This window comes from Anolis carolinensis, chromosome 2 (genome assembly GCF_035594765.1).
Source record: "Anolis carolinensis isolate JA03-04 chromosome 2, rAnoCar3.1.pri, whole genome shotgun sequence".
NCBI lineage: Eukaryota > Metazoa > Chordata > Lepidosauria > Squamata > Dactyloidae > Anolis > Anolis carolinensis.
Genome location: NC_085842.1, coordinates 228098280 through 228123417, shown reverse-complemented (window position 1 = coordinate 228123417; position 25138 = coordinate 228098280). Strand labels below are relative to the sequence as shown.

Here is a 25138-nt window from a genome sequence, read left to right as displayed (position 1 = left end):
GAGCTGATAGAGGGAGCTCATCCACACTCCCCGGGTTGGATTTGAACCTGGCAGCCTTCAGGTCAGCTACCCAACCTTCAAGTCACAAGGCTTTAATCCACTACTCCACATGACAACAAACTATACAGGAGGATAAACAATATTTATATGTCACCTTTCTAAAATTCAAACTTCCAAACCAAAATCTGATTGTATTCTCTGTCAAGCCCCATCTACACTATCATATAATCCAGTTTCTGAATCCAGATTATCAGATTTGAACTGGTTTGCATGGCAGTGTAGACTCGTATTATTCAGTTCACAACAGATAATCTGAATTCAGAAACTGGATTATGTGGCAGTGTAGATTCAGTCTCAGTTTCTGGAAGAGTGAAGGAACTACCATATCCCATTGCCTAAAAAGTCACACTTCTAAACCTTTTTTGTTGGGGGAAAAGGAGGTGCGACTATTATGCAGTGAAATAAAATTTGCCATTATCTAGTTAAAAAAAAAAAAAGCTGTCTTACCTCTGACACAAAGAGGAGGTGGAGAGAGCTCCCTGTGGTTCCCAACCTGTGGTCCACGGCCTCACTGTTACTACTATGAATAGTAACACAGCCCAACCAAAACATCATTTTTTTTCTTGGTGTCTTCGTTTTTAGGCCTGTTCCTGGGCTTATTTGGGGTGCTGATTCAGAAAATTGCATTGGATAGACACATCAGCTCTGGATTATTAAATATGCTTTTCTATGGGCGAGCAGATGGCGACTACTGGATGGCATACGTTCTGTATCAGAAACTAGAGCTGATGTGGTCTATCCAATGCAATTTTCTGAATCAGCACCCCAAATAACCAAACTGAATCTAAAGTTGACCAAAAACTGATTTGTAACCCTCTTGGTACTGATGTTGGAGAGTGGTCCCTGGTCAAAGTGGTCTCTGGTTAAAAAAAAAAAAAGGTTGGGAACCACTGGTTTAAACTGTCTTTGAGGAGGAAAGAGAGGAGAGAGAACTCTGTGTTTCTTCTTATACCTGCAACAATTACACGAGGAAAGGGGGAGGAAACATTTTGGGACCCCCAAAATAGGGGTACAACTATTATGCGGTGGCAACTATTACATAATGAAATACAGTAACTATAACTATAAGACAGTCTTCTTTCACTCAATCATGTGATACAATTGCTATTTTAGCACCTCCAGTGCCCATTCTCCCAGTCTTGGGTCATGAATTACAAATGTAGGTGTGATTGCAGAAAACGAAGTAAATTTTTTTATTGTTTTTGGTCTGTAGTGGGAAACACACTTACCAGATCACACTTAGGAAGTCTAACACAGGCTGGACAATTGGAGTTGGATTTCTTCAGGTATAAACCACAACCTTAACCGCAAAACCATCCATTTATCCATCTAAAGAGGAAAGTATAAAGAAAGGGTTACTCCAGTGCGAAAATCACTAATATGTCATCCGGTTTAATGTTTTCCGTCTGGAATCAAGAGCTAACATACATGATTCATATTCCTCTTGCTGGCTAGGGAAAAAAAGCTCCTTCTCTTACTACATCAATGTCTTTGCTTTTTTCCTACATTATTGTAGGAAAAAGTAGAAATGGACCATCAAGTACCTAAAACATGGGCTTTCAAACCATTGCTTAATACATGACTCAGTAAAACAAAGCCTCATATTTTATGCACAGTTGGAACAATGAAATATTTCAGTGGCGGGTCACTAAAGTGTCAGTGCGCAAAATCAGCAGCCTTTGTTTACATGAACAGGAAATTAAAAGCCATGGCCTTGCATGTTGGGATACTCGTTAGCTTCCACTGAAACTTGAATTATATTTTGGATTATAAACCTTTTATACTGGATTATTTGCAATATTTTGATTTTTAAAAAATTAACACATTGCTATCCTTGTTTCTGTAATAATAATAATAATAATAATAATAATAAGAAGAAGAAGAAGAAGAAGAAGAAGAAGAAGAAGAAGAAGAAGAATACGAATATATTTCTAATCCACACCTCTCTATGTAAAGGGACTTAAGGTGGCTTCCAAATATAAATGAAAACATGGCAAACATTCAATGACATAAAAATATAAACAAAACAATAACATTTACACATACAATTAAAACAGAGAACACGACTTTGGCTCAAAGGTTATCAATTACTCTGTCCTTGGTCACTGGTATCTTCTCTGTTCCATAATATTTCAGACACAATGTTTTTAAAGAGAGAGAAATCTCAAATTCTAAAGTCCTTGTGCACCAGCCATTGCCATCTTCATCTGTAAATAATTCCTTACACACATTTACTTTTAGAACAAACCTGTGAATTAGGTCATTGGCATGGTAACCTTCAAGTTGCCTGTTGATTTATTATAACCACTTTTTAAAAATCGTGTCAGACGCAAATTGAGAATATACTGCAAGTTGCTTCTGGTGTGAGAGAATTGGCCATCTACAAAGACGTTGCCCAGGGGATGCCCGGATGTGTTACCATACTGTTGGAGGCTTCTCTCATGTCCCCGCATGGGAAGCTGGGACTGACAGATGGGAGCAAACCCCATCTCACGGATTTGAACTGCCAATCTTCAGGTCAGCAGTTCAGCTGGCACAAAGATTTAATCCATAGCACCAGCTATTATAACCACATGAATGTCAAAGGGCTTTCTTATGTAGAGAATACTCAGAGGTGGTTTTGCCAGTTTCCCCCTCTGAAATATGGCCCACAGTACCCAGTATTCATTGGGAGTCTTCCATGCAAGTACTACCTAGAGTTAACCCTGTTTACCTACCACGATCAGATGGGATCTGATGCCTTTAAGATTTTTGGGCTCCTTGACTGATTTTACATACTATGCATTTATTTATTTAAAGCTGGGTGAATATACCATGTATTTTTAAAACAGGAGTGGACAACCATGGAAGGCTAGGAGACCACATAAGTTCCGTTGGAGAACTTGGAGGGCTATATTTGCTCCCATACAAGCACATACACACACCTCTAGTGATTTCTGAAGCATGTTCACCAGATTTGGGATTTCAAAGAAATTATAAATTGGCCCTCTTTGAGGAAGCTGCTCTATAACTGAGGTGTGAATTCTGAAAAGGTTCTTTCTTTGATGGTTGCAAGCCTCACATTTCGAAAGGGATACACTTGGACCAAGGCATTTAAAGGTTCAATATGTACACATTCCAGACTTTTAGGAAAGATTCCAAGAATTCAGAAGCTCAAACGAGATCTCTCGCTTTATCTGGAAAAAGCCTGGGATCATTGCTACTAATAAAGCAAACACAAAAGTGATCAAACTGCCCAGTCGTGTAGATGTATTTCGATCCAACTGAAGTTCCCAAAACATTTTTCGAGCTGGACCTAACCACAGCATAGCAAAAATTAAATTGGTTGTGGCAGGATTATGGACAACTGTGGCTACATCTTAGGATACATCTATACAGGTAGATGAGAAAAAAGATTTAAAGATGGGCTTAAAGCTAACCTTAAAAACTGTGGCATAGACACCAAGAACTGGGAAGCCCTGGCCCTTGAGTGCTCTAACTGGAGGTCAGCTGTGGCTACCAGTGCTGTGGAATTTGAAGAGGCACAAATGGAGGGCGAAAGGGAGAAATGTGCCAAGAGGAAGGCGCATTAAGCCCACCCTGACAGGACCGCCTTCCACCTAGAAACTGATGAACTCACTATGGAAAAATATGCGGGTCAAGAATAGGGATCCACAGTAACCCATGTATCCACCACCAAGACACTACACTTGGAGGGCCATCATATTCGGACAACAAGGGATCACCTAACTCCAAAACTAAAACATCTTTGACACCATTTTAACAACCATGGCTCAGAGCTTTCCAAACTGTGAATCACGACACATTCGTGTGTCAGCTGCAGTGTGCAGGTGTGTCGCACAAACATTACGAAAAACATCTGAGTTTATGTGAAATAAGCAAAACGCACTTGCATGCATTTTTACGCAGCACAGGTGCTGATTAGTTTGGCGCCCTAGTATATTCCCCTTGGAAAATCTTGGAAACGTATGTTATTATCTTACAAATCAAATGTGTTTGAGGATCAGGACATTCAAAGGGATAACAACATGCTTGCTTATAAAGCTACTGTCCAACTCTGTTGTACTCCTGTGTAACATGGACCATCTACAAACGCCACTCAATTTCTGGAAAGATTCCATCAGCATTGCCTCCAAAAATCCTGCAAATTTCTTGGGAAAACAGCCAGACAAATGTCAGTGTTCTGGAAGAAGCAAAGCATGGAACTAATTATTCTCCGTCATTAACTTTTCTGGACTGCCCACGTTGTCCCAATTCCCAATCACCGTTTCCCAAAACAGTTACTTTACTCTTAGCTCAAGAATGGAAAACAGAATGCTGGTGGATTTAAAGTTGAGCTTAAAGCTAACCTTAAAAAACGTAGAATAAACACAGAGAACTGGGAAGTTCTGGCTCTGAAGCATCCTAACTTGGAGGTCAGCTGTCACCAATAGTGCTGTGGATTTTGAAGAGGCACGAATAGAAGGCGAAAGGGAAAAACATCTCAAAAGAAAGAAACCTCAATCAAACCCTCATTGTGACTGCCGTCCATCTGGAAATATATGTGCTCTGTGCTAAGGGCCAGGCTTTAGCACAGCATGTAAATCGCCAGCAGCAATAAGATCTACCAACCGAAAGGTTGCCCGTTTGAAACCCCGGGTCAGAGTGAGCTCCCGACTATCAGCCCAGCTCACTGTTTATCTAAGCCAGGGATTCTCAAGCTTTTTAAAGTGGGGGGCCAGTTCACGGTTCCTCAGACTGTTGGGGGGCTGAACTATGATGAAATAGTCCAAAATTAGGATTGTTGTTGTTGTTGTGTGCCTTCAAGTCGTTTCAGACTTAGGTCAACCCTAAGTCTAAAGTTTAGGACGGGCCAGCTAAATGACCTTGGAGGGCCACATCCGGCCCACAGATCTTAGTTTGGGGACCCCTGATCTAAGCAGTTCAAAAACAGTTTAGAGCTGTAAGTAGAGAAATTAGGTACCGCTAAGTGGGGGGGGGGGGGGACATTTTACGACACTATAAAAGAAAAAGACCATGTCCAGTGATCAAAAGGAAGGAGGAAGTCCTAATGGCTCTTTGTCATAGAGGATCAAGCGACAGCACCCCTGTGTTTAGATTTGAGCACAACCTCCAAGGCGCCAAAATCTGAACGTCGACACAACATACCTTTTTCTGTCTGTTTATTTACAGCATTTTTATCCCACCCTTCTCACCTGAGGGGACTCAGGTCTGTTCTGTCCTGTCTGTCCAAACGGTATTGAATGTCTGCCGTGTATGTGTACTGTGATACGCCCTAAGTCCCCTTGGGGAGATAGGACAGAATATGAATATATTATTATTATTATTATTATTATTATTATTATTATTATTATTATTTGTGAAAGACCATGTGGATCCAGAATAGGTCTCTACAGTCACCTACGGGCACACTGCCAAAACTCTACTTTTGGAAGACAATTATACTCAGCTATGAGAGATTGCCTCACTCATAGCTGAGTGAGTTTTTAAAATACAAATGAAAGGTTTTCATGAGATATGTGGTGTCCCCATACATTTCGTCATTACAGTTTATGTATGTGTCCATATCTCTTGTAAGGGGTTGGTTTAAGTTCTGGTTTGCTAGTAAAACTGAATTACTGTGTTGCGAAATGATGTGTGTCTAAAAAGTGTGTCACCAACATGAAATATTTAAAAAGTTCTGCTGTAGAATAATGGGAGTTGCATGCTTTGGGAGAGAAAGCTACAAACCTTGAAAAAACTGCAAATCCTACACTAATTCTGCAGTGTAGATGTATCCTTGATAAGGCTGCAACTGGAGTACTCAGCCAAAGCTGATAAAAGATGCTTCAAACCACAGAAATTCGGGTCATTTTCAGCAGTGACAAATTAATAAACACTCCCAGATTTTTTTACAACTTTACAATCGGGCCGCATTTTTAGTACACATTCCCAGAGCGAAACACTCATTTTAATTTATGTTAATTAATGATATTTTAGTGTTGAATTGTATCCCAGAGAATCAATTTTTAATGGACAAATATACTAAATCAACAGGAATATTACCTGCCTTTGTGGAGAAACTTAAAATAGCATCCATTCTACTTCTGCTACTAAGATACGGCATATCTAGTTGCATGCAGATGGTGGTGATATCAGGTGTCTGCTGGACATTTGCATCAGATACAATAAATAATACATACCTAATGTTTTTTAAAAATCCATTTCATTCTGTAACAGCTTACTTGAAACTGCATCGCACGTATTAGCCTATCTCAAACTGAATGCAACTCATCTGTCCAAACTCAAAGCCGAAGACTGAATTAAATTTCCTTAGCAATAATGCAATTACATGTTAGATTGTTTATCTGCTGCTGCCTTCTCAGTTGCCTCTCTTAAATGTCTGGAAAATGTAAAGGTAATAGAATGTGCCACCAACGCAAATACTTTCCAGCATGCTACTATAATGGATCAAGCTATATGGAAACAAATCTGTTGTTTTCCTTGCTCATCCCCCGAAAACCCAGTCCAGAGACAACAAAACCGTTTCATTGGTACTGTAAAGCACAACAACATTTCTGCAGTTTAGCCTATGAGACGCTGCCCTACAATTATGCCTATCGAGGAAATGACATTGTTGCATTAGCTTTCAGGATTTACTACGCATTATCACAGTTTGAGTGAGTAATTAAGAAGAGAATAGAGCAACACTTGAATTTTACATGACAAGGCAATGCCCTCCTGGTTTCTGTAACAGAAACTTGAGTATTATGTTAATGATCATTCAAAACAGTTCCAAGTGTAGCTTAAAGAGCTTGGCAGGAAACTTGAAATGTATTTGTGTGTGAGAGTGTATACGTGTGTGTGAGAGTGTATACGTGTGTGTGACTGTACTTTACTTGCATTTCAAATTCAGGTGGTACCGATTGAAGTAAACTGAAGACGAAAGGAAAATGTGAGAGGAGGACAGAGAAACTAGGGCATCTGAAGAGTAGCTAGGCAAAATGGAATAATGTAAAGGTAAAGGTTTCCCCTTGACATTAAGTTTAGTCGAGTCCGACTTTGGGGGTTGGTGCTCATCTCCATTTCTAAGCCGAAGAGCCGGCGTTGTCCATAGACGCCTCCAAGGTCATGTGGTCGGCATGACTGCATGGAGTGTCGTTACCTTCCCGCTGTAGCAGTACCTATTGATCTACTCACATTTGCAGGTTTTTGAACTGCTAGGTTGGCAGAAGCTGGGGCTAACAGCGGGAGCTCAACCCGCTCCCCGGATTCAGCAAGTTCAACAGCTCAGCAGTTTAATCTGCTGCACCACCAAGGGCTCCAAAATGGGATAACAAAGGATTAATTATATTTGCTCTTGCCAAATTGGCACAGCTGGAGGGCATGACATAAATGCACCATAAGGAGATACGGGTTGTGCTGTAGCAGACCAAAGGCTTGTTTGGCCCAACATCCTGTCTTCCAAAGTTGATAGAAATCCTTTTCAGAAGAAAAACATGTGGGCAATAACCAACCACTGCTATTCATCTGATATACCGGAGGATGCATGAAGACCACAATGGCTGGCAATTACCAGTAACAAATAACCCTGTTTCGAATAACCCTAATAGGTCTCATTCACAGAAGAACAAAATGATCCTGGACCAATTAAGCAACCAATCTGTTCAATGAAGGATGGTCACCTTGCTGCCATAATACCATCTTTATATCTCAAGTTGCTGCATTGCCTCCACTGCTGCTTAAGGCAAAACAGATAACCATTGTTCAAATAACATATACAGGCAGTTTCCAAGTTATGAACAAGAGAGTTTCTGTAGGTTTTTTCCTAAGTTGAAATGATATGTAAGTCAGAACAGGTACAAATACATACACACACACACACACACACACACAGCTTTGGATTGCATAGGGAAGGGTTAACAATCCTGTGGTGTTTATTTTGCAGTCTGTTCCTCTGTTCAGAAGATTTCGCCCCGACTTTCTGTCCACATGAGAATTGTATTTTGAAAGATTTAGCTTGTTGTGGAAACAAGGATTGGCAAGAAAACTTCAGTGGAGACACTTTTTATAAACTCAGCACTTTACCCAAGCTCTGGCCCGCTCTAATTTCTGATTTTGCCCATCTTATTTCTGGTTCTGGTGATAGGTTATTGAGGTTTGTTTGATTTGTTGTAATGGATATTTTTATATTCTGCTGTTTTAATTGTTTTAATCAGATTGCTATGTTTATTATGTTTTTAAATGTGTTTTTAGTTCATAAACTCTGTGGTGCTGGGCTTGGTCCTGCTTACAAGCCCCCCTGAGTCCCTCCGGAGAGATGGTGGTGGGATATAAAAATAAATTCTGGAACATGGCCATACAGCCCGGAAAATACACAACAACCCTATAAAATAAAGTTATTATTATTTATATATAGAGATCTACTTTATTTATATTTTCCGCTCTATCTCTCCAAGGGGACTCAGAGTGGATTACGGAATACATATACAGCAAACATTCAATGTCGTTATACAATTAACAACAAAGACAGACAGTACATAGATAGAGGCAAAGATTCCCTCTTTTTTCATCTCCGGCATCTGGAAGCTGTGCTCGACTCAGCCATGGGGAGGGGATGTTGTTCCATTTTTTCCATGCCGAGGAGTCTGTTGTCCATGGATGCCTTCCTGATTGAATTGCCGGCATGTCTTCAGGGACACCTTTTACCTCCCTGCAAAAGTGGTACCTATTTATCTACCCACATTGCTGTTTTCAAACTCCTAAGTAAGCAGAAGCTGAGGCTGACAGCAGGAGTTCACCCCAACCTGCAGCCTGAACTGCTGACCTTCCAGTCAGCAAGATTTTCTATAGCTGGTGATTTAACTCGCTGTGCTAACCCCCATGATAACTTTTCCAGGAGTGAATTTCCCTTCCGAGTGGTAGATTTCTCTCACTTCTTGTTGTCTCATCCCCTTTCTTAACTATGAATCGTTTGTAAGTCGAATGTTTATAACTCGGGGACTGCCTGTATATCCAGAGAACAAGATGTATCTATTAAAGCAGATGCAGCTTGCTTTAAAAGGCTCACTTAAAATGTATCAAGTTTTTGTTAATTAAGGCTGCATGGAATAACAACCTCCCATACAAATTGTCTCTTTCTGTATTAAGACAACACTCCAGTGCTGTCATGCATAGCTTGTTTAGAAAACACACACTTGGCATAATGTAATGCTTTTATGCCAAAATGAAATTTAAAAATAAAACCCAATTTTGTGCATGTTCCCATGCCAGACAGCTGTTTGATTGTACCTAGAAGGCAGGCAGCCCTAATTTGTTTGTTTTTTTCCAAACTGGCATATTCAAATATTATGTGATGCTTTGGGATGACTTATATTTAACAAGGAGCCCCCGGTGGCCCAGCAGATTAAACCGCTGAGCTGCTGAACTTGCTGACCAAAAGGTCAGTGGTTTGAATTCAGGGAGCAGGATGAGCTCCCGCTGTTAGCCCCAGCTTCTGCCAACCTAGCCGTTCGGAACATGCAAATCTGAGTAGATCAATAGGTACCACTCTGGCAGGAAGGTAACGGTGCTCCATGCAGTCATGCCGGCCACATGACCTTGGAGGTGTCTCAGGCTTAGAAATGGAGATGAGCACCAACCCTCAGAGTCAGACATGACTAGACTTAATGTTAGGGGGAAACCTTTACCTATACCTATATTCATCAAAGACACTGGTTGGAAGAATAATTGAGTTAGGTGGAACCATAAACATAGATACAGAGGAAGAAATACAGCCTACTCAGCAACATGGCTCAGTGGCAGGATTTAATCCATTCAAAACCAGAACAATTCATCTATTCCACTGGAACTGCAAAAGAAACCTATAATGTTTTTAACTGGGAAGCAGTGCTATTGATTTCAAATCAATACTGCTGCTTGTGAGTAAATGGGCAAATGTTTCCCCATCAAATTTACTAGATAGTGGCAGCACAATTATATCTTGCCAAACAGGACATCTGTCATCCAGTTTTATTCAGGAGAAAGCAACTGATCTGCCAAGCATTTTTGAAACAAGGGGTGCACGCACACCGTGGAATTAATGCAGTTTGATACCAATGCTATGGAATCATGAGAGCTGTAGTTTTAAAAAGCTTTTAGCCTTCTTTGCCAAAAAGCATTGCTGCCTCCCAAAACAACAACTCCTGGGATCCCATAGTGTTCAGCAATCACAGTTAAAGTGATATCAAACCACATTAATCATAATAGATGCACTCAAGGTTACAGTCTGTGTTCAGGTGAGAACTAGCCCAGAATATCCACAATGTTGGTACTAATCCCTTTGTCTGATAGTGTGTTACATACAGAGAGGCAGTTGTACATGTATGTAGAATGTGTAAGGAGCCACGGACAGGTTAGAAATTCCACTTTTGTTTAATTACTGTTTATAGGAGGGCTGAATTATTCCAATGTGTTCTTAGAAACTAGTGCTAGGATTCTCTAGACTTGTTTGAAAACGTCAGTATTCGGGTTATATGGATGTAGGACCAGCCTAGCAAATTATGGCTTTAACTTAGATTTCAGTATTCAGGGTATCTTGATGTAGGTCCAGCCTAGAAAATCATGGCTTTAACTCAGAATACAAGTCATATTCCATTCTTCCACAATGATCTGAAGACAGATGACCTCAGAATCAGAGTCAAGATCCTACGTCATGCTAGAAGAACCTGTGTGCTTCTCTACTTACAGTAGGCAAGAGATACTGCTTTGCCTACCCAGTTCCTTCTCCCAGTGCACTGAAACAGTCATGGGCGGGGGGGGGGGAGCAATTCAATTAATTCATGTTTTTCACGGACGTCATCTAGACAGCCTTCTTTTTATTGCGGGAAGTTCCGCATTAAAGGGTCTGTCTGGATGCGCCCTCAGGGACCTTTCATATAACCCAGAATATCAAGGCAGAAAATCCCACAATATTTGCTTTGAACTGAGATATCTGAGTCTACACTATCAAATACTCCAGTTCTAAGCAGATGTGGGATTTTCTGCCTTGATCCCAGATTATCTGGCAATGCAGACTCATATAATTCAATTCAAAGCAGAAAATCTGGGATCAGATCTTGGAATATAGGACCTGTTTTGTTCTCCTCTCCCTATCCTACATCAATTGGTTTAATCAACAGTAAACATTTATTTTAATGGCCTAAGGCTGGATGTACTCTGCCATATAATGCAGTTAGAATTACATTATATGGTCACTGCAGACTCAGATAATGCAGTTCAGACTGCATTATATGGCCGAGTTGATCCAGCCAGAGACATACATGGGTGTTACCATTACTAGTGAGGATGGTGTGGTACAAATGCCTTTCCTTGGCCCATCTACATAGGCCATTGAATGTGCGGCTGGTCCAAAGTGGCAACACTCTACCCCAGGGGCAGCTGCATTGCCCATTTCCATTCTGCTGTAATGGCAAAATAGGGTAACAACTGTCCAGTTGGTCCAAATCAGATTCACCCTTGCAGGACAACCATCCTTACCAGTGACTTTTATGTCACTAGCAGCAGCCACAGGGATCCAATGAGGTCCTGGCTGTTGCTGGGAACCTTTTCTGATGTCAGCAAAGGTACCTGCACAACTTGGATAAGGCTGGGGAGAAAGGGTTAGGCAATGAACCAAGGTGCTGGGAACAGCTAGGATCTCCGTTGAGCAGTGGTTCTCAACCTGAGATCCCCAGATGTTTTTGGCCTTCAACTCTCAGAAATCCTAACAGTTGGCCAAAAACATCTGGGGGGCCCAGGTTGAGAACCACTGCCGTAGAGCTTTTGTTTTATGGCTGCCACAAAACGCAAAATAGGAAGTACTCTCCCTTTTTTTCCATGTCGCAAAGCACAGGAAAATAGGATGGCGGCATTGGTCCATGTGTTCCAGCTGTTGACACCATTCCAAAGTGAGGGGCTCTCCAAAACTTCAGGGAAGATCCAGAGCATTCCTTGATTTTTCCTAAAACCACATTGACCGGTTTTATACCACTTTTGTGGCTGGGATACCCCAGACGTCATGTGGATGCTATGTGGACTTCTAACCCACTTCAAGATTTGTGACCCACACAAACAAGTCCTTCAGCTGTGCATACATCCTGTTTCTTTTGATTCTCCATTTCATTTCTCATTTTTATCATCCTTTTCCCCTTTTATTGTTGTGTACCCTTAAGTCGGACTCATGATGACCCTATTTGTTCAGAGGGGCTTTGTTTTTGCCTTTCTCAGGACTTTACAAGAGACACCGCATTTAGGATTTAGCCATAGTAGGCATGAACCCATACATAACTCTATAAATGTTTCAGTATTATTCCCTCCCACAACTAAAAAGTCCCCAAACACTGTTGTAAAGATATTTTAACATCTTTATTATTATGTTGTCGAAGGCTTTCATGGCCGGAATCACTGGGTTGCTGTGAGTTTTCCAGGCTGTATGGCCATGTTCCAGAAGCATTCTCTCCTGACGTTTCACCCACATCTATGGCAGGCATCCTCAGAGGTTGTGAGGTCTGTTGGAAACTAGGCAAGAGAGGTTTATATATCTGTGAAATATCCAGGGTAGGAAAAAGAACTCCTCTCTGTTTGAGGCACGTGTGAATGTTGCAATTGGCCACCTTGATTAGCATTGAATCTCTATCGTTTTAATTCCCTATCTAGTCCTACAATATCATTTTTGAGATTGGCTAACCAGAGCAATGCACAAAATTCCAAAGGCAGCTGCACCATAGATTTATATAATGACATTACAAAAGTGATGTATTTTACTTTCAGTCTCTTTCGTAATAATTCCTGGCACGGAAGATTTGAATCCCTGCTCAGCCATGAAGCATAGCAAATGACTGTGGACAAGTCACACTCTCTCAGCCTCAGAGGAAGCCAATGGGAAAGCTCTTATGAAAAGAAATCCTGTGACAGATTATCTTTAGGGTCGCCATAGGTCAGATTTAAAGGTACACAACAGCAACAATTCTCCCTTTTTTGTGTCAGGAGTGACTTGAGAAACTGCAAGTCGCTTCTGGTATGAGAGAATTGGCTGTCTGCAAGGACATTGCCCAGGGGATGCTCTGATGTTTGATGTTTTACCATCCTTGTGGGAGGCTTCTCTCATGTCCCCGCATGGAGAGCTGGAGCTGGATTCGAAATTCCCCATTGAACACTAATCTAGCTCCTGAGTGAACATGCATTGGATCAGATTGCACAGTCAATAGCAAGTAATCCAGTGTAGGTGTAAGTTTATCATATGGCATACTTAGGACACAGAGATGAAGATGAAAAGAGCAAAACATCTTATACATTTAGACACAAGATCTCTCCAGCGGAATAAATATTTTACATTATTTACACGGATGCTTTTATGTATATATCACTCTGTATATAAAGAAATAGGTATATTCCCATAGGTGGAAGATTTTCATGTTTCAGTGGTAATTTATCTTTGATAGTGTGTGTTTGAACAGTCGTATAAACAAGACCTCGTATTCATTTCAAGAGGCAGTTACTGAGCAAGGAAATACACACACAGTTGCCTGCAGACTAAGAACCTCATTATGGAATCTGTGTGGTATATTTGTTACCAAGGAAACATACTAGAACACTGATACACTATAATTTCTGTCTTACAAAAGACTTTGCTCAGGACTGCCAATTGCTTTTTTTAACCCACAAATACCAATAGTTTAGAACAAAGGTCAGAATTATGATAAAAATAACTATTGTCCCAAGATAGGGTTTTAGGGCAATATCTTTAGGCATCTTAAAAGATATTTAATGGAAAGAGGAGGCCAGGTTATTCTTCCACTAAAGAGTAAAAACATCAGATGCAATTCAACCAAAGTTAACTTCCACTGATTTCAATGAAATGCTGCTTCCAGGGGCTTAACTGCGGCTGAAAAGGGCCCCATAATTTAGCACTATGTTGGCACAATCCTTGGAGAAGGCTGGCATATTTTTCTTGATATTTCAGCTCTGTAAGGAGGTTGTGAAAGGGATGGGGCAGATTATGCAAGGGCCTGAGGTCATTGTGTATATGTAGTTATTAAAGACTTGAAGACAGTACAAAGGGATACAACTTTGAGCCCATGTCTTCTCCAGCTTCAATCCACTATTTTTTATCCATAATAGGTGAATGCTGGGATATATTCTTTTAAAAATATTAATTAAATACTAGTTTAGGATAGCCAGAAATGTCTCCTCCTTCCTTTCCAGTCATTTCAGCTCCAGGATTATTGTTGTTGTTGTTGTTGTTGTTATTTATTTATTTATTTGTATCCCTCATCCATCTCCCCAAAGGGGACTCAGAGCAGCTAACATCATAAAAGGCAAAAATTCAATGCTGATAAATATATACATACGCACATGACTTAATAAAACATTTGAAACACAACCCACATTCACCGAATTGAATCATAATTAAGCAATAACAACGCAATAACAAATCATAATTAAACAATAACAACAATACGCACTATATTGCTTTAGAGTATTGGACATTATACAGGATGTACAGGTGGACTTGTGTTTTATAGCAGTATATTAGAGGATTTCAAAGTCTTTGACAGTCAATATTGATAGTGGGAGATTGATCTATAACCCCAAAACACACAACAAGCAACACCAATTGATGAACTGAATCAGAGCCTCCTTGAAGTCCTATATCGAGAGAAAGGAGGGACAAAAATAAAATAAATAAATAAATAAAATGCGTTTGTGAACATTAGGACATTAAATTCCCTCTGTAACTGTGAATTGCCTTATAGCCAGAAGTGTGCCTCATCCAATGTTTTGATACAAATTCCGTAAACTCACTTTGATTTAAAACACAAGTTTACATGATTAAAAAAGTATTTAAAATACTAAAAATACAAAAACCTTCACACTTTCACCCTTTTAAAAACACTATTTGACAATTCCTTACACAAAAAACATTTTGACCTGTCAGCAGAAAGAGAGCAGGACTTTTCATGGAAGAGAGTCCCAAAGCTTGCGAGCAGCCACGGAGATGGCTCTCTCCTGAGATCTCACCTGTAAAGATCATACAACTGGGAAAAGGCCGTCTCTGCATATCTTAGAGCACTGCTTCTTAAACTGTGGGTCCCAACCCCAAACACTGAGTCCCAACATTGAGTCCCCACTCAATGTCGGGGTCACAAAAATTTGTCAATAGTAAAAGGTTTCTGAACACCACCCATTTCATATACCTATTTCATATACTTGTATACCTGGGGTCATGTAAAAATTATCAGGTGAAAAGGGGTCATGAGTAGAAAGTTACACTCTAGCTTTGAGATGCCTTTTCACTCAGCACCACACCAGAGTCCAATAGAATTATCTACAAAAGTTTATTAAGAAAAGCATGTATTAAGGGGAAAAGGACATTTCTCAAAAGTGTTGTAAAGTACAGAATGCAAAATAGCAGCAATCCAAAAATGTCACAATACAGAAAGACAGGAGAGTCAAAATCCCAAACATAAATCCATAAGCATGAAAACGGGAACTTTATCCAAGGCAATCCCTTCTAGGTACATAAGCAAAACCAGGAAACTTGAACCAGGAAACTTGTATCATGAACTGAAGAGCCAAAGCTAGGAACACCATCCTTAAGCAATGTTGACTCCTCTGAGACAGACAGAGTAAACACCACTTAATTTAAGCCTGTCCAAAAGGCCATGAGATCATGACAAACACACCTGGATTTCAAGGACTTCTCATGGATTATCTCAGAATGACTAATTAAGATAGCTTTCACTCCAGAATGTCTAATTAAACTATCTTTCACTCCCTCTGTTTTCAAACCTAATCTGACTTCAGGAGAAAACTCCCCTTCAGCTAAAGGCCATTTCACAAGTGTACTGAAATCTTCACTTTCTGTTGCCTGGGAACAAGGAGCATCAGAATTCCAAACAACAGCTTCCTCGGCCTTATCAGAGCTACTCACCCCTTCTGCTTCTTGCACCTGGAAACCATCATCAGAAACAACCTCATTTCTTCCCATGGGAAAAACTTTCTGCTCTTCATCTCCCACAGCAGGAACACTCTGCACCTGAATCCCATAATTCCCATCAGAGTCATCTTGAAACTCATCCTGAATCTGAATCCCATCATTATGCACTTGCATCCCAGAATCCTCATCAGAGTCACACAAAGGCAAAGGCTGAGTCACAACACTGACCATACCATTTTGAACCAACTGAAGTTTCTGACCAGTTTCCATAGGGAATCTCACCTAAAGTACATTACAGTAGTCCAAATCTGATGTAATCAAGACATGTGTCACAGTACTGAAATCTGACTTCTCAAGAAATAGGCGCAGATGGCATACTACTTTTGACTCCTTGAATGCATTCCTGGACACAGCTGAACTCTAGACATTCAGGTTCAGATCCAAGTCCAAGTGCGCAGCCAAGCTGTGAATCTAAGATTTCTGTGGAAATGTAACCTTATCCAGTACATGCTGAATTCCTGATTTGCATTTCAAGACCTCTGTTCTGTCTGGATTAATTTTCAGTTTGTTCACCCTCCTCCAGTCCCTTACTGACATCAGGGACTAGTTTAGGACAAAACTGGCTTCGTTGGAATCAGATGGAAAGGAGAGGCAGGGTTATGTTTTGCAACCATATCTCATATTCGATTCTCACTTATTCAACATAAACGGACCGGCAGAAAGTTGGATAAGCGAAAACATTGGATAATAAGGAGGGAACTGGTCAAGTGAGGAACAGGAATTCCAGACATGAAACAATCAGGGCCAGCTAACACCTCCCAACAAAGGGTTCCCCCAGACAGGAATCAACCTGGCCTTGAAGCTGCAAGGCTTTTCAGTGCTAATCAAGGTGATTAATTGCAACATTCACACTTGCCTCCAACAGACAGGAGTTTTTTCTCCCACCCTGGACCTTCCACAGTTATATAAACCCCAATTGCCTAGTTCCCAACAGACCTTACAACCTCTGAGGATGCCTGTCATAGATGTGGGAGAAACGTCAGGAGATAATGCTTCTGGAACATGGCCATACAGCCTGGAAAACTCACAGCAACCCAGTGATTCTGGCCATGAAAGCCTTTGACAACACAATACAGACTGAATCCTGCCTTAGAATTACTATGAAACTAATACACATACCCACACCCACACACAAACCAAGGCATCACATTACTATAACTTTTCCACATTCTATTCAATTAAAATTCAGTGCAGTCCTCCTTTGAAGAATCCAATTAAAGTAACATCAAGAAGAATTTTTAAGCAAATCTTAAGAAAATACATTTGATCAGAACCAGATATGAAATAATAACAAAGTCAATTCATTCTCCCAGTCCCATTTAAAACCTTTGTCGTATGCATCATATTGTGAAGGTGACACACTGTATTTGGCAAACATTCTGATCTGGTACAACGATACTTGGAACATTTTAGATGGGAATTAATGTTTACTATAATACCATGTTGCTTTATTTATTTACATTTACATTAAATTGCCCCCGGTTGTGCAGCTAGTTAAACCGCTGAGCTGCTGGACTTGCTGGCTGAAAGGTTGGCAGTTCAAATCCGGGGAGTGGGGTGAGCTCCCACTGTTAGCCCCAGCTTCTGTCAACCTAGCAGTTCGAAAACATGCAAATGTGAGTAGATCAATAGGTACTGCTCTGGCAGGAAGGAAGGTAACAGAGCTCCATGCAGTCATGTCAGCCACATGACCTAGGAGGTGTCTACGGATAATGCCAGCTCTTTGGCTTAGAATTTGAGATGAGCACCAACCCTCAAAGTCAGACACAACTATACTTAATGTCACGAGAAACCTTTACCTAACCTATTACATTCAATTTGTACTTTCCACTCGGGATGAAATACAATATACATTTGCTCAACAAAATAAGTCCCCACTAGGCATTTTGTAAGTCTTCCAGTGCAACTCTATGGCATCCTTCATTTCAGTAGAATTTTGTATAACTACTTGAAGTCTAGGAATATAATCTTCCCACCGATACAAGGGTCATATAATCTAATTTTTTTTTGCTGTGCTTGAATTAAGATTTTTTTTAAACAGAGGAAGAAACCAGAAACTGACATATAAGAGAACTATGCCAGTCTTTAATGTCAGCAGTGTTCTCTTTGCCTGATGAAGAATTCAGTGTGAGTCTAAATTCGGCACATTCTGGGATTGGTTAATTGAGCTAATAAAATATGTATCTTTTCTATCCTGTAGCTGCCAACCTTGTGGGGAATGGACTTCACTATTTTAGACATGCAGTAAGATGACCGAGTTTGAAATAAGTAATATGAGAAGATTTCTATATTTCAAATATATCTTCCCTCTAAGATATTAGAAATGCTCAGCCTTCTCTGATAATACAGTATGATGAACTCGGCTACAAGAAACAGTGGGTATCCTCAGGTGTATGCAGAGAGAAGGAAATGTAGGAGAAAAATGTTTCTCTGATATGTATTTCAATGTACAGGCAATCCCCGAGTAACAAACATCTGACTTACAAGTGACTCTGTCGTTATCGATAGTGTCATAACAGAGTGCATCCTTATCTTAGGATGGCTTTCTCCACACAATTAATTTGCACAGTTTATGCAAATATGCTTGGACAGAAGTAGGTCCCAGAAAGTGCCTCAAAAAAAGGTAATCTACCATACACAGAATATCAAGTCCAAAAAAAACATAACCGAGCTTAGCATTTTTCCTCCTATGATTCATATTGCATGCCTACTTTTCAACATCTTGGCTCTCTGCCGCACATATGATGTAAATATCACGGCTAACCAATCAATTCAGTAAGCTATCTTATTTTATATTATACTTCAAAGGGTCTACGGGTTTAATACAACACTGTAAAATATGTACAACACAGCATGCTCAAAGCTCATAAACAAGCACATTAAATGGGATCCTGGATTTTCATCTAAGAGGATCAACAGAACTAGTGCCAAGTTGTAATTAAGAGGCATCATTTTTTCAGTTTTTTTTAAAAAATTGACACAAGTTAAAACATTCATAATGATGCTAAATATTTAAAATGAGAATATATGTGCATGCAAAGATGGAATTTCATCTTTTCGTTCTTTCCCCTTTTCTATTTACTGGAATAACTTCAATGTTATGATAAAAGCTGGTAAGAACAACGAAGTTTTATGGCAACTTCCATAGGTATTTATTGTGGTCCATAAACTTCTATGGACAATAGCTCACTTCACCAGATACTTTGGTCCACAAAAATGTATGCCACCTGCGGGTTTTTAATGTGCTAAAAGAACTTGTCCACAGCTGCATGGTATTGAGTAGACTCCTGCAGAAGTGGGAGGATCCCTCTTGTCCTTTGCTGAACATAGCATTTGTTGGATTTTCTTAGTGGGTCTGTAGATAGTTTTTAGGTTGTGTTTCTTCTTCACTGTGTTCCCCCCCCCCTATATCTAACGTATACCATGCAGCTGTGTACAAGTCTACATAGGGACCACCAAACGCAGCATTACCCAGACACAAATCAAGGAACATAAAAGGCACTGCAGACTAACTCAACCAGAGAAGTCAGCCATAGCAGAGCAAGACTCAAAAAGAAGGGGAATTACAGACAAGAATCAATTAGGGCCAGCTAACAACTCCCAACAAAGGATTCCCCCAGGCAGCTACCAACTAGGCCTTGAAACTGTGGGCCATTAAAATGCTTATGAAAGTGGCAAATTGCAACATTCACATGTACCTCAAGCAGACAAGAGGCCTTTCCCCAACCCTGGAAATTCCAAAGATATATAAACCTCACTTACATAGTTTCCAATAGACCCCTCAACCTCTGAGGATGCCTGCCATAGATGTGGGCGAAATGTCAGAAGAGAATGCTTCTGGAAGATGGCTATACAGTTCACAACAACCCACGATTCCAGCCATGAAAGCCTTTGACAACACATAGCAAAGCACTTGAACCAATCTGAACACAGGTTATTACTTGAGAACACAGAAATGCTGGACCACTCTAACAACACCATGTCAGACTACACAGAGAAGCCACTGAAATTCACAAGTGTGTGGGCAATTTCAACAAAAAGGAGGAAACCATGAAAATGAACAAAATCTGGCTAACAGTATTAAAAATACTCTAAAATCAGGACAGTAAATAAAGAACAACACTCAGAAAATGGGAATTCGAGAAATGAATCAATCAGGGCCAACTAACACCTCACAACAAAGGATTCCCCCAGGCAGTAGCAGCCAGACCTTGAAGCTGAAAGGCTATTCAATACTAATAAAGGTAATCAATTGAAACATTCAAACAGAGAGGAGTTCTTTCTCCCACCTGGACCTTTCACAGATATATAAACCCCACTTGCCTAGTTTCCAACAAATCTCACAAACTCTAAGGATGCCTGCCATAGATGTGGGTGAAATGTCAGGAGAGAATGCTTTTGGAACATGGCCATACAAGCTAGAAAATTTTCAGCAGCCCAGTTCCAAGATTTACGTGGTCTTTTTTTTTACAGATGGAGCCTCTCTCTTGACCCACCAGGAAACAAACTATAAAGTTATCTTCCTCTCAGTCAACTCCTCCTCTCCCACTCTTTCTGCTTCTTCTTCGAATAGTCGTCTTTTTAGGTCAAAAGGAAGCTGGACAAAATGCCAGCAGTCAGGCTGGAAGTAAAAGTAAAAAGAGATAGGAAAAGTTCTCTCTCCTCACAGCCTTTCCACCTGTGAACTCCTAACAGGTGCTTATACTCTCTTTAGAATAGTACTGCTCTTGCCCGGACCCCAGCAAATGGACAGGGTGATCCTATAGCTGGGAATTAGACCCAGGGCAAAGAGGCGCTTCATATTAGAGCCAAGCGGAAATAAAATCCCATTAAGCACAACTGCAGGATGTATGCTGGTGCCGCTTATTTGGAGCCAGATTTTGTTCATTTTCATGGTTTCTTTTTAATGTCGAAATTGTCCACACGCTTGTGGATTTCAGTGGTTTCTCTGTGTGGTCTGACATGGTGGTTGTGAGAGTGGTCCAGCATATCTGTGTTCTCTAATAATATGCTGTGTCCAGGTTGGTTCATCAAGTGCTCTGCTATGGCTGACTTCTCTGGTTGAGTTAGTCTTCAACAGAAAGACGAAAATGAACAAAATCTGGCTACCGTATTTTGAAAACCTCTAAAATCAGGACAGTAAATAAAGAACAACACTCAGAAGACAGGGGAATTCCAGAAAGGAGACAATTATGTAAATTATGTTTTTCTTTGATATTAATGTATCTGTATTTATTGCAGATGCCTCATGATATGATGATTAATCAGACATTGTTTAGTCTACTCCAGAAGGAGTGTTGTTGTGTCTAGTAGGAAAGGGAAAGTGTCAGGTATGTATTGTTACAGTACGAGCGCTTTGTAAGACACCCCGAAGTCTCTTTTGGGAGATGGTGGCAGGGTAGAAATAAAGATTATTGTTATTATTGTTATTATTGTTATTTGAAACACAACAAGATGAGTCCACAGCAGACACTCTTCTGGCTGTTGTATTGGATCACACGTCGGACACTTCCCAAGTGTCTAAGACTGTGTGATGTATCGGCGAATAATGCGTGCAGATCCCAGTAAGGTGGCCTTCTGCAGCTGGCAGGTGGTAATTTTGTCAGTGCCAATTGTGTTTAAGTGCAGGCCAAAGTCTTTAGGCACTGCACCCAGTGTGCTGATTACCATTGGGACCACATTGACTGGCTTGTGCCAGAGTCTTTGCAATTCGATCTTTAAATCCTCATATCGTGTCAGCTTTTCCAGTTGTTTTTCTTCAATCCTGCTGTCACCTGGGATTGCAACATCAATAATCCATACTTTGTTTTTTTTTATTATTATTGGGTTGCTGTGAGTTTTTCGGGCTGTATGGCCATGTTCCAGAAGCTTTTACTCCTGAAACTTCTGGAGCATGGCCATACAGCCTGAAAAACTCACAGCAACCCAATGATTCCGGCCATGAAAGCTTTCGACAATACATTATTATTATTATTATTATTATTATTATTATTATTATTATCAGGGCCAGTTAATATCTCCCAACAAATCATTCCCCCGGGCAGGAAACAGCCAGGCTTTGAAGCTGCAAGGCCATTCAATGCTAATCAAGGCGATTAACTGCAACATTCACACCTGCCTCAAACAGACAAGAATTCTTTCTCCCACCCTGAACATTTCACTGATACATAAACCCAACTTGCCTAGTTTCCAACAGAGCTCACAACTTCTGAGGATGCCTGCCATAGATGTGGGTGAAATGTGAAGAGAGAATGCTTCTGGAAGATGGCCATACAGTCTGGAAAACTCACAACAACACAGTGATTCTAGTCATGAAAGCCTTCAACAACACATTGGTTATATTGCTCATGTCCGGACCCCACAAATTAACAGGATGACCCTATAGCTGGAGTCAGACCCAGGGCAAGGAGTGGCTTCATATTATAGCCAAACAGAAATAAAATCCCATTAAGCACAAGTGCAGGATGTATGCTGGTGCCACCTATGTGGAGATAGACTAAAGGGCCCCACATTTGGCACCTACAATGGCAAACAACTCTGGCAAACAACTCTCCAAGGGGCACCAAAGGCTCAGATGTGTTTCCCAGCCCAGGATGCCTTTGCTTTTACTTCCCTCCTCACCTGGACTGTTGCCCATCACCCCATCCTTTTCCCATAGCCACCAACTTGCACCTTTCCTCCATCACAACAAAGATGCCTCTGGGTTGTTGTGAGTTTTTCGGGCTTTATGGTTATGTTCCAGAAGCATTCTTTCCTGACGTTTCGCCCACATCTGTGGCAGGCAACCTCAGAGGTTGTGAGGTATATTGGAAAAACTAAGCAAGGAAGGTCCAGGGTGGGAGAAAGAACTCTTGTCTATTGGAGGCCAGTGTGAATGCTGTAATTAATCACCTTGATTAGCCTCCGGTGGCCTAGGAGATAAAAGCCTTGTGACTTGAAGGCTGGGTTGCTGACCTGAAGGCTGCCAAGTTCAAATCCCACCAGAGGAGAGTGCGGATGAGCTCCCTCTGTCAGCTCCAGCTCCATGTGGGGACATGAGAGAAGCCTCCCACAAGGATGGTAAAACATCAAAAAAATCTGGGCATCCCCTGGGCAACGTCCTTGCAGACGGCCAATTCTCTCACTTCAGAAGCAACTCCGGTTGCTCCTGACACGAAAAAAACAACCTTGATTAGCATTAATGGCCTTGCCAGCTTCATGTCCTGGCTTCTTCTTGCCTGGGAGAAGCCTTGGACAACACAAAGATGCCTGTCTCCTTTTTTTTTAGTCCCCATTGCCTCCATCCCCGCCAAGGCGCTTGCTGCCTTTTTCATGCTCTAATAAACTTAAGCGCACACACACGGGATCCACTTGGATCTATCAAAGCTCCAAAGGATTTTGCCTTCCCCAATGTCTAAGTGTGGGTCTGGGATCTCTGGCATCTTTGAAATCCCCCAGGAGGCAAGACCATAACAGACCCATCACTCTGCTTGATCCTCTACCCACTTCTCTCCCCATCCTCTTCGACTACAGACCCACAAATAAAACAAGGGGAGAGCTGTGATGCTCACTCAAATATCCAAGAGCCTAAGAGGCCGAGGGGAAAATAACAGAGCGTATTTCTTTCCCCTTCCCATCCGAAGCGACATGCCCTCGCCATTGCCCTCAAACACCCCGAAACGTGACCCACAAACACCCCCGAAACGTGCCCACCTACCTGCACGTCTCCTTCCATAGGAATGCAAAGCGCCCTGTGTGTGTTATGGGATAGATGAATGGCTGGGAGGAGGAGGAGGAGGAGGAGGAGCCCGTGATCTCTGCGTAATATTAGATTGCGAGGGTATGTGTGATGGTGAGCCCGGGATTGTTTAGGCTACTCCAGAAGGAGCGTTGTTGTGTCTAATAGGAAAGGGGAAAGTGTCAGGCACCCCCCGGCCCTGGAGGCTCCCCCTCTCTGTGTTGCTCCTCCTTGAATAACAATGTCTCTGTGTGCTGGAAAGCTCCCCTCCTCCTCCTGCTCCTTCCCTGGTTGAGATTATATTAAAGGCTCTGTGATAGAGAGAGAGAGGAAAGAAAGCACAGGGAGAGAGAGCAGAGCATCAGCCACCGGAAACCCAAGCCCTGGCCCTCCATCCACAGCACAGGAAGCCACACACACATCTGATTGAGTGTGAGTGAGTGTGCCTCCACCTCGCCTGCCCATTTATGGCCACCCTGTGAACTGCATAGGGATTTTCTTAGGGCAAGGGATACTCAAAGGGAGCTATGCTCTGAAATGACACCTACAGCACTTGGGATTCTTTAGAGGTCTCCCATCCAAGGACTCACCAGGGCTGACCCTGCTTAGCATTCAACTTCAAGCAGGACGTTGCTGTTGGAAATAACAGTAGAGTCTCACTTAGCCAACATAAATGGGCCAGCAGAACGTGTTGTCGAAGGCTTTCATGGCAGAGATCACAGGGTTGTTGTATATCTTTCGGGCTGTGTGGCCATGTTCCAGAAGCATTCCCTCCGGACGTTTCGCCCACATCTATGGCAGGCATCCTCAGAGGACATTAACACTGGCTTCCAACTGACAAAGGACTCATGTCACACCCTGGACTCTCCACAGATATATATTTTTACCTTCCTTGCCTAGTTTATCCATGCCTCACAACCTCTGGGGATGCCTGCCATAGATGTGGGCGAAACGTTAGGAGGGAATGCTTCTGGAACATAGCCACACAGCCCGAAAGACATACAACAACCCTGGGCCGGCAGAACATTAAGTTAAAAAAAGGTAAAGATTTTCCCCTGACATTAAGTCCAGTTGTGTCCGACTCTGGGAGTTGGTGCTCATCTCCATTTCTAAGCTGAAGAGCTGGTGTTGTCCGTAGACACCTCCAAGGTCATGTGGCCAGCATGACTGCTTGCAGCGCCGTTACCTTCCCGCCGGTGCGGTACCTATTGATCTAATCATATTTGCATGCTTTCTAATTGCTAGGTTGGCAAAAGCTGGGGCGAACAGTGGGTGCTTACTCCGCTCCCCGAACCTGCAACCTTTTGATCCGCAAGTTCAGCTACACTGTAGAATTAATGCAGTTTGACCTCATTTTAACCATC

The 25138-nt window shown here is 41.5% G+C and overlaps 1 protein-coding gene across 3 annotated transcripts in view; it reads right to left on the bottom strand.

Annotated features, from left to right (window-relative positions):
• Positions 1–24256, bottom strand: part of kiaa1958 (KIAA1958 ortholog) — an 82381-nt gene extending 58125 nt beyond the window's left edge. The window contains exons 1-2 of one of the 3 annotated variants that reach the window (XM_008103434.3): positions 23754–24256; positions 1290–1389 (exon numbers count right to left, since the gene is read on the bottom strand). The gene's annotated coding sequence lies outside the window, so the exon portion shown is untranslated. The remainder of the gene's footprint in view (positions 1–1289; positions 1390–23753) is intronic. The other 2 variants (XM_003216610.4, XM_016991070.2) reach the window with 2 other exon arrangements.
• Positions 24257–25138: the final 882 nt, after the last annotated feature.